The sequence below is a fragment of the Ananas comosus genome, linkage group 13, assembly GCF_001540865.1.
Source record: "Ananas comosus cultivar F153 linkage group 13, ASM154086v1, whole genome shotgun sequence".
Classification (NCBI taxonomy): domain Eukaryota; kingdom Viridiplantae; phylum Streptophyta; class Magnoliopsida; order Poales; family Bromeliaceae; genus Ananas; species Ananas comosus.
This window is the reverse complement of record NC_033633.1, coordinates 6,727,653-6,739,207: the sequence shown is the minus strand read 5'-3', so window position 1 is coordinate 6,739,207 and position 11,555 is coordinate 6,727,653. Positions and strand designations below refer to the sequence as shown.

The 11,555-nt window shown below is 42.4% G+C and overlaps 1 pseudogene; it reads left to right on the top strand.

Moving 5' to 3' along the window:
- Positions 1,736–3,583, top strand: LOC109719267 (annotated as a pseudogene).

Here is an 11,555-nt window from a genome sequence, read left to right as displayed (position 1 = left end):
GAGCTGTCGACAAGCCCCCACAGCCAGACACCAGGGTTCTCACAAATACTGTTATAATTATGATGTTGGTGAATGATTATTTTTCACATAGTTTTTTATATGATTTACTTTCAATAAAAAAGATTGGTGTCATTTTTTTGTTGGATACTATTTGTTTGTAGGTTCCTCTATCCATTATATGCAGAAAAAGACTGCGAGATTGAAGAGAAGTTTAATTATGAGAGAAAAGCGTGCTAAGATGCAAAAGCACGCGGCATGTGAGAATCTATTAACTATAACTAACTCTTATAATATTTGTTTCTTGTTACTTATATTTACTCTCTTTTTGACAAAAAGCAAAAAAAGAACAAACAAACAATCATTTCACTTATTCTCAACCTTCAAATTTTTTCTAATGATAAGAAAAAAAATCGTGTGCATGCTATTACATTAGTATATTTTTTGCTGACACAAGCACATAAAAATTTCATGTTCTTTACGATAGATAAATAAGCTTATACAGTATTTAAATAACCATGTGATTAGTATAAAGACTTATTTATGTATTTATTGGTTATAATTTTTTTCTATTGCAGTTCAATTGTAAATTTTCATTTTTATCAAAATATATTTTCAAACTTTAATTATTGTATTCATTTTATAATTTCAAGTTATTTTAAAATTATAGATATTGATGTTGATGTTGATGTTGATGAAGAAGAGTCACAGTACAATTTGGATGCAACAGGTATTAACTTAACTTTTTCCCTACCGGTCTGGTCCATAGTTTCTAAACGTTATTGCTCTAATACCTCGTATATAAAAGAAGGTACTTCCCAACACTGCATCATGTGTAATGTATTTTTATACTTGACATGTTATTAGATTATTGGAATTTGGAAGATCCTACTTATGCATGTGACTTTTGCGGTGCATTGTTCTGGTATGAAGAAAGGTTAGAGAAGGACAAGAGATTAACTAGGCCGAGATATTCTCTATGTTGCATGCAAGGAAAAGTTGAACTGCCATTGCTCAAAGATCCGCCTTCTGCACTCAAAAATTTACTGCATAACAAAGACTCCAGAAGCAATCACTTTTTAAAAAAGATCAGATCTTACAATATGATGTTTTCATTTACGTCAATGGGAGGAAAAATTGACTCTACAATAAATCAGGGAGGGGGACCATACGTATTTAAACTGCATGGCCAAAATTGTCACATGATTGGCAGTTTGCTTCCAACTCAAGGCTTGCGTCCGAGATTTGCGCAGCTCTACATTTATGATACAGAAAATGAAGTTTTAAATCGAATAGGTGCCATAAGGTATGAAAGTATCATATCTATAATATTAAAATATGTTATTTAGTTATAAATAATATGAAAAGCATGCATGTTTTGTATAATCCTGATAGTGATTTTTTAAAATAATTTTGCAGTTCAAGCAGAAGTTCTGATGAGTTTGACGCGACAATTGTTAACGAGCTCAAAAGTATGCTAGATGAATGGAATTGTTTAGCCAAATCATTTAGAATGGCAAGAGATAGATTTGTGGCAGAAGAGTATCAAGACTTGAAATTGAGACTATTAAGAAAAAGAGGAACTGATGGAAGAAGATACAATCTTCCAACCTCATCTGAAGTGGCGGCTCTTATTGTTGGAGATATTGAAAAGAACACTGTTGAAAGAGATATTGTAGTCGAAACTCAAACTGGCTTATTGCAATGAATACATGAGCTACATCCATCTTATCTTCCAATGAAGTATCCTTTGTTATTTCCTTATGGTGAAGATGGATATAGAGATGACATTCATATTAGAGGATTAGAATCTTTTTCATCCAAAAAGCAGAGGAGAGTGACAAGGAGAGAATACTTTGCATTTCGAATCCAAGATAGAGCTGGAGAAGCTGCAACAATATTATCATCAAAAAGATTGTTTCAACAATTTGTGGTTGATGCATATACTATGATAGAATCAGAGAGATTATCTTATATAAGATCTCATCGGAAGAATCTAAGAGTAGAGCTATACAAGGGTCTATCAGAAGCTTTCTTTAGGGGTGAAACAAGTGCATCCTCACTAGGAAAGCGCACCATCCTTCCATCTTCATTCACCGGAGGTGCGCGTTATATGATCCAGAACTATCAAGATGCAATGGCCATATGTAAGTGGGCGGGTTATTCTGATCTGTTTATTACTTTCACGTGCAATCCAAAGTGGCCAGAAATGACAAAATTTATTACTGATAGAGGTCTAAAACCTGAAGATCATTCAGATATAATGTGCAGAATCTTTAAAATAAAACTCGATCAATTGATTAGAGATTTGAAGAAAAAGCAATATTTTGGCAAGGTAAAAGCTGGTAAGTCTTCAACCAAATTTTATTTTCAATATTTTGTTTTCATCCCATTGTTTATTCCTTTCGATATTTTCATCCCATTGTTTAGTCACTTTTGTTTTTCATATTGTAGTCAAGTATATTATATAAATAATATTTATATGATACTAAGGGTTTTTTTTTTTAAACTGCAGTTGTCTACACTATAGAGTTTCAAAAGCGTGGTCTACCGCATGCTCATATTTTATTATTTTTGAATGCCGAAGATAAATACCCAACTGGTGATGATATTGATAAAATTATCTCTGCTGAAATTCCTAATAAGCACAAACATCCAGTTTTGCACGAAGCTGTTCAAAACTTTATGATACATGGTCCTTGTGGGATATCTCATAAAAACTCTCCCTGTATGAAGGATGGAAAGTGTTCCAAATATTTTCCTAAAAGGTTTAATAGTGGAACAGTTATCGATGACGATGGCTACCCTATATACAAGCGTAGAGATGATGGTTCGACCGTTGAAAAGAATGGTATCCTTTTGGATAATAGATTTGTTGTACCATATAATCCATTGCTTCTAATAAAGTATCAAGCTCACATCAATGTGGAATGGTGCAATCAATCAAGGTCCATAAAATATCTATTCAAATATGTCAATAAAGGACATGATCGTGTTACTGCAGCATTCTATCAGAGTACAAGTGAATCTGAACACTTGCAAGATGAAATCAAGATGTACTATGACTGTAGGTATGTATCTCCATGTGAGGCTGTATGGAGGATCTTTGGCTTTGATATCAATTATAGAGAACCACCAGTTGAGAGGTTATCTTTCCATCTTCAAAATGAGCAAACTGTTGTCTTTGATGATGATGAGCCTATTGATTCTATTGTAGGCAGAACTGGAAATAATCAAACTATGTTTTTGGCTTGGATGGACGCTAATAAGAATTTTGAAGAGGCTAGAAATCTGACTTATGGAGAATTTCCCACCAAATTTGTATGGAAAAAAGATCTTCGTAGTTGGCGTCCAAGGAAACGCGGCTTCTCAATTGGAAGACTATATTATATTCCACCAGGAAGTGGTGAATTACATTACATGTGAATTTTGTTGAACTTTTGCAAATGTCCTAAAAGTTATGAAGATATCAGAATTATGAATGGTACTATATCCTTCGTATAAAAATGCTTGCTATGCGTTGGGGTTGTATACTGTAAAATACTGGACCTTAATAAATAGACAAGGTTATAGTGTGACTTGCTAATCAGCTTGTCCTTGCAGGGCCTTCATGAAATTTGAGGCATTTTGGCGCAAAATTGATGTGAAAACGAATTCAAAATTCACATTTTTGTACATGGACGACAAAAATGTAGATATTGGATAGTTTTGGACTTCTTGGTATTTTGTACATAGTGGAATTCCACTAAGTTAGTATCAGGGAGCTCTCTATCTCTCCATCCTCACCCATCTTCCACCTCCTTTTGAGAGAGAAGAAGAGAGATAGAGGATAAAGAAAAAGAAAAAGGAAGAGAAGGCTTTTGACGTTGGATTAATTCCACGTATTGATCGGCAAGTATATTTCATCTATTCTTTCTTTTTTCCTTTTCCTTTTTGTAAGGATCCGACCTACTAGCAATAATAACTCGTTGGGCTCAAACACCGACCATGCTTAAGCCCAGTTATTATTATTAGCGTATAGGCCTCATATATTCTAATCAGAATTAGTTTCCCACCCGATGTGGGACTATTGGGGGTGTTACAAACTCCCCCTGTTTAGACCCTGACGTCCTCGTTAGTCCAATCGCATACACAACCCAAGATCACCAGGCGATGTGAGACTCGTCTCGCTAGCCTTGTCATCCAAATCCTGGCATAGCCGATCACTTTGTCATTCAGACTCCGGCATAGCCTATCATCTTGTCTTTTAGACCTTGGCTCAGCCGAGACTCGCCACACATTTTCAGCTGGTGAATTGGCTCTGATACCAAATGTGACGATCTAACCCGCTAGCAATAATAACTAGTTGGGCCCAAACACCGGCCCAAAATACTTAAGCCCAGTTATTATTATTAGCATGTAGGCCTCATATATTCTAATCAGAATTAGTTTTCCACCCGATTTAGGATATTGGGGGCGTTACAGACCTGCAAAATATGGGGGTGAAAACTATAAATATAGTTCCTAATGGGTACGACTATCCAAGCAAAAAGCTCGGCCCACCAGGTCCAACAGAGAACACAAAAAGAGGATTAGTCCAACACATATATATAACTGAATGATACTGAAGTCTCCTAGTAAGTATAACACATCTCCACTTAACCCTTCACTATCCTGTCATCTAGGCCCGACTTGATCCGAAGTCAATTGTTAGCGGAGCTACGCCATCCTCATGGCATTAGGCGGCGATATTATCACTCTTGCCACATGATCACATCTTATGACAATGCGTCATTTGTTAGCGGAGCATTGCCATCCTGTCAATTGTAGTGGAGCACTGCCATCCTGTCGTGGTTCTAGGTGGCATTTTGCGCACCCAACCGTTGGGTAATTTAGGAGTTTCGGGATTCCTTTTCTCATGGTCTTGAAGTTAGTCTCATAACCTTACAATGTCACCATTCTAAGTTCAAGTCCCATGTCCTTGTGGGTACCCTACCACTATATTCACCATCTTTGTCCAAGGTACTTAGTTTTCTAGGTTCAAGATAAGTTCTCATGCACTAAGTCCAAGACATAGGTATAATGCCATATGCATGCACTCAATCACGATTCATGATACAATAACATTATGCACATCTACATTTACCATGCATTCATACCTTTAACGATGTAATAAGAAGCTAGATTCATACATAATTTCATACATTATATGCAACACATGCATTTTAACATACTATTCTTATTAGGCTTGGAGGAGACCTAATCACTTTGGTCAAACACTAACCCACCTCAAAGCACTCCCAATTGCTTGTAGTTACTTGCGATTGAGCCTAACTCCTTAGATCTCCAAGCTTGCTACAAAGCTCTTCTTGCCCTAAACAAGAGATCCATTCGTTACCTATTTCGACTATTCAAATAATTTTATTTTAAGAAATCAAGTTGTCCGACTTGATTTTCTCCCTTCAATTAGAGTTTTTAAGGGTTAAAGAATTTTTAAACCCTTCTAGGGCAAAAGCCTTCTTTCAACCTAGAGTTTTCCAAATTTAGAACAAAACTCCAAATACTTTGGTGAATCTCCACTATTTATGGCCTAGATTCATTTAAGGTTTACAAAATCCCAAAATAAAGCCAAAATGCGAAACCCTAACCCCAAATCTCCATAAACTCATCTCTAGTCCAAGGTCCCGAACTTTTTCTTGCTCTAAGAAGCTAGCTAGGCCACTCAAAAGCTTCTCCCTAGATCAAAAACCTTGATCTCTTCTAAGGTTAGAGGGATCTTCTAGAGAAAGAAAGAGAAGGAGAGATGTGTGGTAGTGAGGAAGAGTATGTGTGAGAGGATGAGGAAGAAGAGCCCCTCTTCTAGTAAGTCCCCCATTTCAAAATTATGAAAATGCCATTGCACTGGGCAATCTGCGGGTTAAGGGTTTGGACCTTATAGTCAGGGTCTTAAACCCGTACCTGATTGTTGCGTTGCGCAAGTAGGGTCCGGACCTCGCTCTTAGGGTTCGGAACCCATGGTTCTATCAGATTTCATGACCAAGGTCCGGAACCTCGGCCAGGGTCCGGACAATGAAACGCTGGGGCTATTTTAGGACCTGAAACCTTGTAAGGACTGAGATTTTTACAGTGCAACTAAACTCTCTGTTGACGATGTTTATGTGTGTAATTTAATTACATAAGCACTCGTCAAGTTTCTGGAGAAAATGAGCTAAAACGGAGAAGTTACGCGATTATTAGTTTTCACTTAAGTGAATAGTAACTCGATTTTTCCGGAGAAGCCACGGTGTGAAGTTGGCTTCAGGCTCGTATCGGACTCCGTTCCTAGTGGTCCAATAGCTCGTTTCGATCGGTTCAGCTGTTCTAGAACTAATGGCGCTGACGGATTTTGAATTTGACGCACGGATTTCGAGAAAATCCAAAAATACATGTTTTATATGTATGTGTGTTTACTTTCAATTGGAAACGGAAAGGTTGGACTTTGTCGTGAATCCGTGGTCGACTCGATACAAACCGAAATCGTAGCTTGTTGCTCGTGAGGTACTGATCGAGCTCGTGCACATCCGTTCGCACATAATCTGACGGACGGATCTGCGGATATACGCCGCTTGTTCGAACGGAGATGTCGTTGTGGGGAAACACGGTATTTTTGGCAAAAAGTCGCAATATTTATGTAGCCGTTTACCTGAGAGTCGCTACGTGGAGGGTGAGTTTCTCACGCCGTTTTACACTCGCTCGTAAGGACTGTAGTAGCGCGACCCTACGGAAGTTTTGAGTGGGCCTTTTTCCCGCAATTTGGAGCCTAATAACAAGAGGGTATTACTAGGTTTTGCAAGTGAAACACTCTAACCTAGCCCTCCCTGGTGCAGCCCAGCCCGCCTACGAGGCCGCCACTGCCCCAGCGTGCTTCGCACTCCCGGCGGCGCGCACCTCCGCGCCGGCCGATCTGCCCCCACGAAGAAGATTTCCAGAGCTCAACCTTGCCTCCGATCTCGCCTTCCACTTAGGCCGAGGTGTAGCCCAGCAGCACCACGCCCTGAGCGGCCATGTGCTCGAGTGAGGTGAGCCCCGCGACACCCCGCACCGCACTGCCGACCCCGCACCGTCCGTGCGCCCCGAGCCGGCCGCTAGCCGCTCTGCGCCTCAGGACACCACCCAGGCCGAAGCTGGTGGCCTCGGTAGTGTGAGCCCTGTGCGCCGCTGTCCACGAGGCATACTAGGACGTCTCCGGCCGACCTTACCGGCGACGCACTCGGACCGACCCCTTTTATGCCACCGCTTAGAGCGCTCCGCCGCGCCGCAGCTGCCCTGCCCGCACCTGTTGTGCTGTAGCGGCGCGACTGCGCGGCCCGCCTTCACTCCCGGCATCGCCGCGGCCCGCCGACGGCAAGCTCGGCCTAAATCCACCTTCGACCCCACGCCGTCGCCCCCGGCGGCACTCGCCCCGCAGCCCCACGCCGCATCGCCCGCCGCGACTAATGGAAGGCACCAAACCGCATGGGCGCGGCGCGGCTCCGTACGCCGCCGCCGCACTCGCCGCCGACTGCCCGCCTGTCGGGGAGTTCCCCGAGCCCCGCCACCGTGTGCAACGACCATCCCCCGGCCCGCACACGCCTTGCCGGAATACCCGCCGGCGCCACTCCACGCTCCCCCCTTCCTCACTGTGAGTGCACCATTATGCATTCCAGCACTGTTTTCCTCACCTCCCGCGTATCTTTTCGCAAATCCGAATGTCTTTTTGACTCGGAAGTGAGCACGATGATTCTTAGGGTGTCGGCTGAACACGTGCTTCACTTCGTAGGATCTTGATGCCTTGTTGCTCGGGTAACGCGATCTCCTGCAGCGGTGCGGCGCTGCTTCGCTGACGTGCTTTCGCTGGTTCGCTTGTGCGCCTGCACCGCATCCCGCCGAATTGTGCCCGAATGGTCACGGTCCTCCGCGACTGGAGAATCCTATCAGCGGTGCGACGGTTGACCCAGCGAGCTCATATCGCAAGATCGGGCTCATTTTAAAACTGTCGGAAATCGCATATACATGATAATATTAGGTTCTGAGTGTGCTTTCTGCATATAACAATCCGACTCGGTCGCTGTGGACAGCAACCTGCAAGGGTAACCTCTGAGCCTGTATTGTCCAAGCCTAGACCCCTTCGCGAAATCGAGATGGGCTTTTCCGTGCGTGTTCGGGTAGAGGGGCGGGGCGAGGAGGGCGGGGGTGTGGGCGAAAATCCCGCCGAAGAACCCGGTTCGGTTCGGGAATTATTCGAGACGGTGGCTCGTGAACTTTTGCGTAGTCGCCTGAGCTTTTTGCTGGTCACTTCGTCATTTCGAGAGTTCGGAATGACGGTCCGAGGCCGACGGTGGTTCCGGTGTCGAAATTAACACTTCCGGGATACCCGAATCGAAACGATTATCCGACGATAATTGCTTCAACCACGAGGAGTTGTGTTTCGCTGCCATGATAAAGATTATTTATGTTTTAGTGCAGCAGGTGACTCGTAGAACTCGAGTCGGTACGTTCCGGGACAGTTCGCGGTCCCGCGGAGTCCGCCCTGCGATTACGGGACTTCCGGCGATTACCGGCGTCGGGCTTTGGCGAACGCGATCTCCATGGTTTGCCTGTAAGGTCTTCGGCCATTTTATGGTTATGTCACTCCGTGGGTTACGACACTAACTCGGCTGGACCCTTCCTTAGGTCCGGTTTGACGCGTCCACCTTCTTGCAGGTCAGGAAACCAGCGCACCGCCCATTTTTTTCGTCATTGTAGCACGGTGGCGTACTTCGATCCGAAGGTCGTACGTGGTCAGCGCTCGCTGATTCATTCTTTCTATCCTGTTCTTCTGTTGCTTATTTTCGTATATAATTGAGCTTGCCACACGCCCCGTGTTTCTATTACCACTCTCTACTCCATAGCGGTTTCTATCTTAGTTATCCATTGTAGGATAGAGTAGTTTATCCATATGTCATATCGTGACTCTGATTGGTCGTTCTCGTACTTTGTTCGGTGCGCTAATTGGCTCGCTTCTCGTACTATCGTTCGGTGACCCTGTTTTGGATCGCGTTTTGGGGCATTAGTATTGGGTTGGTCTGTTTTCTGACTTCTGTTGTTCAGCTGACCTTTGAGGTCGTGTACCCACTGCCGAGTAAGATTGTCGCTGTGTGACGGTAGTTCGGCCATTACACTCCTGTGACCTAATCGGTCGTTTCTTATCTGCGTTCGTTCTTACTAGTTGACATAGAGCAGTCACATATTATTCCTTATTTACTCTGCCTGGTTGTTACTTATGTGTAGTATCTGTATAGGGGTAGAGTAGATGCATTCGCTATATACTATTACTGTGACCTCATGTTGTCGTTCTTCCACACCGTTTGCATCGCGTGACCGCAACTGTTTGCGTCTCGTGTCTTTCCATATCATTGACCTCGTCTTGTCGTTCACTTGTTACTTGATGACGCTATACACCCCAGTCGTTAGCCCCGAGGGCGTGATGTCGGCTGATTGCCGACGGTTGGGCTATTGAATATCGCATTGATCGCCACAGCTCGCAGTGCATTTCACAGACGTACACAGCGGGTTGATCCCTCCGCAGGAAGGGTGTTCTTTCCGGAAAAGTGTTCGTACATCCGACCCGTGAGCCGCAGCGGGTTCCTCTTTTGTGCTAGGATTACATGCCAGGTTGAGCAGCATAGTGCCTCTTTGCCTGAGTCCCTTTAGCCGACACGCGGTTTGATTCGGGTACTTTGGACTTCTCGTCCCGGTTGACGCATATACTATAGTAGCGGTTGTTGCATATGTACTCTAGTTCTTTCTTAACAGTGTCTCTGCTAACTAATAGTGATTGATTATAACCTTCGTATGCTTCGGCAGTTGTACATACAAGCGGTAGTGTTTGTCCATATATAATATTATCCTCGAGAGTCCACTTCTGTCATTATCGTGTACAAGGCATTTACTTATCCATACTGTTGGTTATCCTTTCTAGATCCGTTGAAGTACCTCTCGCCTTTCTTCGGCTTGCGCACCCACAGGATGGGAACATGTTTACATTTCTCACTCCCACACCATTTTTCAGTATCGCGGGCGATGAAGTAAGTGGGAGGACGAGACGTGAGGTACGTGTGTAGCGGTCGATAGAGCTTCCGACCCAGGTTATTTCGATTTAGTTATTACCCTCGGTATTTCTGTTGATATATAGTTTAGTCGGTTTATATGGTTTAGTATTTTTATTACTTTGGAAAATGTGGATTTCTGGATTTTGTAAAATAAAAAGTTTTCTACCCCTCGTGGTAGCGTTTTTAAAAGAATAAAGGTTTCTGTGTAGGAAACAGCTTTCAAAAGGTTTTTGTGGATTTCTGTTTAAACCTCGAATGTAAAACTGTGTTGTGAATGGGGAATGTATGAATGTATAGCTATCTGTATATTCATTTGATTGTGGTTGTATACTGTTTGTACTTTTGTACTTGTGTGACGCCGTGCAAGTACAGGGGAAACTTTGTCCGTGTGAATAGTGGATTCCCTGTATTTGTGGCGGATCTGGCATACTTTGGGGTCAGGTTTTCAAAAAAAAAAAATTCAAACGCTTTTTCGCTGTATTTCAAACAAAAAGGGGACCCCGGGGCGTGACAAACCTCAAGTCAGGGTCCAGAACCCGAAGGTCCCCCAGCTTGACTTGCTTCTTCCAAAAATTCCATTTTTTCTTTTTAGAGCTCTAACTTGTAAACAATTGTTCTGACATTTTCTGAACTCAATTTTAAGCAAGTCTAATATACTCCCCACCGGACTTTATCTAATTGACTAAAGTTCAGTTTAGTGTACTGAAGTACAGTATGCTATAATTTCATATTTCTCTCTTGTGCTTCATATGAAAACCTAGAAATAACTATTTTTAGGTATTTTGGTTGAAAATTTTTTAGATATAACTCAATTAAACTAAAAATTTTCTTTCAAAATTAGTTCTAAATGTGTTTCATCGTGGTTTGGCATCATTCTACATGATTTGGAACTTCTCATTTGCTCAGATTTGCTTCAGTTGTGATTTTTACGGTATTTTGCCTATTTTTGTAGAAATTATTTTTTTTTATGGATTTTTAATGATAATTTCTTTAGAAAATGAGTTCATCATACATTCTCATAGCCCTAGGAACCACTAGATGCATTTTTAAAATTTTTGATTTTATGCCAAAAATATAAACAGGGGTGTTTCAAAAGTGTATTCTTCATGGCTACTAGTGTTGGTGGTCTTAATGGCTGGAGTTGTACGAGAAGGTGGGCATTGGAAATCCGGGCATGAAAATGCTCACGTCTCGAGGAAGAAGAAGTGAGCAAATACCAAGCTTCTCAAGCCTCGGAAACTAAATATGTTGTCAAGAGGGCTACACTCCTGAAGTTATGTCTTCAAGGAAAGGCAAAGAAAAATTGGTTCCTACTCGAGATGCAAGGACGTCGGGAGGTATAGAGATTCGTGAACCTATTTCTGAACCCCCTCGGCATAGTTCACATCAAGAGAAGCATGTTGATCCTAAGCGACATAGCATATATTCTAAAAAGCTTTGTGTCGGAGAATGTGACGTCGTCATTAGGAA